Source organism: Belonocnema kinseyi, chromosome 5 (assembly GCF_010883055.1).
Source record: "Belonocnema kinseyi isolate 2016_QV_RU_SX_M_011 chromosome 5, B_treatae_v1, whole genome shotgun sequence".
Classification (NCBI taxonomy): domain Eukaryota; kingdom Metazoa; phylum Arthropoda; class Insecta; order Hymenoptera; family Cynipidae; genus Belonocnema; species Belonocnema kinseyi.
Window position 1 is genome coordinate 25,643,338 of NC_046661.1, and position 4,808 is coordinate 25,648,145.

Below are 4,808 nucleotides of genomic sequence, written 5' to 3' on the forward strand. Positions count from 1 at the left end.
TAGGAAAATTGGGTTTTTAAAATTCTTAATCATGTAACTGTATTTGCTATAAAACTCAATTTTGTTCACAAATTTTCAGTATTTAATTCAAGGGGAAATTATCAAAACGTATTGCATTAGTTAATTAATTATTTAATCGACGATTACTTGAGAAAATGTGAATTGATTTTCACTTCTTATAATATGCGGTTTCAATTTTCCTGCCACCGTCTTTGAAACATTGCAATGTTTCACGAGAACTTGAAAGTTTCATGAAACTTTTCATTGAAACAAAGTTTCATGAAATTTTCCAACCCTAACTTGATACTGGTGTGTACTTTAACCGGTCCTACCCGGGGTCTATCCGGCGATCAAAAAGATAAATTAAATATTGTCTAACACCAAAGTTAGCTTCTAACTGGTCTCTAGCCGGTTCCTAAAAGGCACTTGATACTAGTGTGGCTTTAAACCAGTCCTCACCGGGTTCTATCCAGCAATCGAAAAGAGAAATCAACTATTGTCAAAGACCAACGTTAGGTTCTTACTGGCCTCTAACCGATTCCTAAAAGGCACTTTACGCTGATATGTGTTCTAACCGGTCCTAACCATGTTTTATCCAGCGATCGATAACAAAAAAGAATTTTTTCAAAGAGCGAAGCTAGTTTCTGACTGGTCCCTTACTGGTTCCTAAAAGGCACTTGAAACTGGCCGGGTTTTAAAAGGTGTTTAACACTGGTGTGTGTTCTAACCGGTCATAAACTGGTTTTATCCGTAAATTGGGAACAGTTATTAAATATTGTTAAAAACCAAATATAGTTATTCAGATATGCTTTATTATAACCTTATTGTCAATGAAATTATTCTATTGAATCTGGATCTAATTTTTTCACTTACATGTTAATTAAAGTTTATTTGGGCTTATCATGCGTTGAAACTTACATGGCACATTAAAATAAGTCTTTCTTTTTGACAGAAATGTGTTTTCACACTGCAAACGACGGGAAATGTATCTGAAATGCTTTTTTTGAATAAAGACTTATTTTTACTATCTATCACTGTTTTAAGTAGAAATGTAAAGAAGCATGAAATTCCTAGAAAATTCTCGTAAAACCTAAATTGATTCTTTTATCCATTCACTCTGAAATTCAGGAGACGTAATCTCTAATTTTGAATTAAAATAATCATCACTATGCAAATTTTATCATGAACGTGTGCTATTTTGACTTGAATTTCGGATTATGCAGCTCAAAGTACATAGGAATACAATGGTCTCTGAAAAAATTCTTAAAATTTTCTTTTTGATATTTATTGTGAACAGCCAAACAAAAGAAAACTTTGAGAAATTTTACGGAGAACATTGTATTTCAATGTCTTTTGAGGTTGTGAATCCCAATTTGAGGTCAAAATAGCACTTTGTCCGGTAAACTTGGGACATACCACCCAAAGAACGTTATTTTTATACTAGAAAATAAAGTTATTGTAGGTAAGGTGCTAAAATAATCAGATAAGGTGCTATTTTGTCCTCAACTTCAGATGCAGCGCTTCAAAATACGTATAAATACAATTGTCTTCGGGAAAGTTCTGGACTTTTTTTACTGTGAAATCTTGTACGCAAAATATAAGAATTGATTTAACTTCTTCACATAACTAATCAAATTATTTATTTTATATATCAAAAGAAAGATTAATTTATTGCGATTATATTTTCGTACATGTCTAGATATAAGAGACGTGCGTTTTAAGTATAATCAGGTAAGAAATATAACCAAATCCTTTTGAATTCCGGGTAAGACCCGCGTAGGAACCTCATACAAACATTCGGGTTTACATAGAACCCGATTAAGTGCCGGGTATACAGCGGAGAGAAAAAAAACGGATAAATTTCGGGTAGAAATCAGATAAGATCTGGGCAAAAGTATTTTATGGGCCCAATTACAAATCGGGTACCAATATCGCTTGATGTCGCATAGAAACCGGTTCTCTAACGAAATTGGGATAGAAACTGTTTAAGAACCCGGTAGAAATATTTTGAGGACCCAGTTACAAGACGGTTAGGTGACCGTTACAACCCGGGGACGAAATTCGAATCTGGGCTGGTAAAGAATCGGTAAGGAATCGGGCACAAATATTACATGATGCCGGATAGCAACCAGTTATTTGCCAGTTACAACCCGTTGACAAAATGAGGTGAACGATCGGTTAGGACCGGTTAAGAACCGGGTAGGAACATTATGAGGACCCAGTTACAAACCAATTAGGTGACGGTTACGACCCGGGGATGAAATTCGTATGAGGGCCAGTTAAGAATCGGCTACAAATATTGCAGAATGCTGCCCTAGTAAAAATTCCTAATAAGATATCAATAGAAACTGCTTAAAACCATATAGGATGCAGATAGCTTTCTATGTGGTCTTACGTGGTTCTTAAGAGACTTTTTATTTGAATATATGGCTCGCATTCGGCAATTACACGGCTACCAGGACCAAAATTAACTTGAATTTATTTTCTCAATAGGCTCTATTAAGCACTGATGTGCTTTTAAAATACGACTGGGAATATTACAAAGTATGTGTTGTGTTAAAAATTTGAAAAGAATTTTTCTTAAAGACTAATTTAATTTAAAATCATTCAAGTATGTTTAAAAATCATGTACAACAAATGGAGTTCCAAAAACCTTTTTTCCTCGTTTCTAATATATCGGATGAATGCCGTCAAGCATTTATGATATCGCACTCAGCGTGGCATCGTAGCTATGGGGATTAGGCGTTCGACTTATAAGCGTACGGTGCGTGCATTCGATTCTCGGCGTTTGCGAATATTTTAATTAAACTGCGTTTGTCTTTAGTTATTAGTAATAAGCTTCTCTAGGCAAATTTAACAATTAATTTAGTTTTAGAATAAAGTGCGGAGTATAGTTAACCCTCTACCGTCCACAGTAACATATATGTAACGTTTGGAAGACTTGATTTTTTTTAAATATGACTTTGAGACGAACAGCAATTTTTAACGCAAGGATTTGCATGAAAGTCAGGACGGTAATGAGCTAGAATTTTAGTTTTGTATACACTCCGCCATAGGAATAATATGCCTAAATATCTCAAAATTCAGAAAAAAAAGAAAGTTTTAAGGGCGGTAGAGGGTTAAGAAGAATTGACTGTCAATAAAAACACGAGAAAACGGAGGAGAGTTTGTCAGGGGATTCAGAAAGGTGTAAAATCTTTAAATTTAACTTTTGCAAAGAAAATGTATTTTACATTTGGAATAATATTTTCCTTCTTTGAATAAAAAATTTCTGGTAATAGATTATGGCAATGTGCCATAATCTTGTCATCCCAATTTAAAGTTCGTTTAGACACACCATGATCCTTTATAACTTTCTGAGGACGTCCATAGGTTGTCCTCAGGACATCCTCGATAACATCCCGAGAACGTCCGTAATTTGCCCTCAGGACGTCCTTGATAACATCCTAAGGACGTCTGTAGCACATCCTCAAGACATCCCTAATAAAAGTATCACTAAAAAATTTCACTCAAAAATGTCTCAGAAATTTTCAAAAAGCGCTCATTTTATGAATATGTATCCGAAATGGCTGTCAAACGAACTTGACCTTTATTTTAACATAGTAAAATAATTTACTAAAGGAAATCCAATCAGTCAATTCTTCCGAAAGTTATCGTGCTAATAAAAAAAAACCATCCACGGACGGACAGACACATTCGTAAAAAACTGTTTTTCGGATTCAGGGGGTCTCAGAAGGTGAAAATTTGACAAAAACAGTGAAGGCGACTGTGCGACCTGGCAGCATCGAGCAACACTGACGAAAATTCGTTGTGCGACTAGGATGAGATGCGAAAACTGAAATTCACCGGCGTTCGCGCGCACTCCACAAAAGTATTTCATTAAAGAAATTTGACTCTTTTAAGTTAGCAGAATTCAAATCGTAATGTATCCTATATATTATAGTTTTCAGGTAATCCTAGTAAGGGACTCACCATTGTCCTAAAAAAGACCACTTTACCGATTTTAGTGTTGTGATATTTCACATTTCACACGTGACCTGATGGAACTCCTATGCGCATTGAACTTAAACTTTGAACAGAAATCACATAGGATGTCTTCATGGTGTTTTTATGATGACTTTATGACATCTCCGTGTAATTTACAAATTTACGATGAAACAGTTTTTCCACTTTTAGAACAGTTTCGGGCTTACTCTAGAAGATGTTTTTGATTTCGTTCACATTTTCACAATAAAACCTAGAGAAATCTCATAGCCGAAATTTTTCTAAATTGAACTTTAAAAAATAAATCTTAAAAATTAAGTCCCAATCAGTATTTTGTAATATTTCAGAGCATTTAAGCATTTAAGTCTTGTGCGAGAAAGATATAGAAATACAATTGAATTTGGGTTGATTTCGAATGATGATATAATGATATAATGAATAATGAATAATGATCCGCAGTTGACTGTGGATTGGTCGAGCTAGAAGAGAGAGACACTTCCGTGCCAAATGAAGATACTATACCAAAATTTGCAAAAAAAGATAACACGTCAGGCGTTGCCAATAACTATATTATCGACAGCAGTTTTCGAACCGGAATTTTGCAATTACGTGTTAACTGCTCTCCTACCAAGTTTTCCAAGTTGCCAACTGCATTCGGGTTCATTCTAAAATGTTCCTTAAATTATTTCGCGTTAAATTGTGGAACAATTCTTTCAGAAAATCTAATTACCAGGTGTATACATATGAAACCGGTATTTTTTCAAGAAAAAAACACATTTATTTCAAGAGAATGATAACAAATATTTTATTCAAAGTATGCGCCC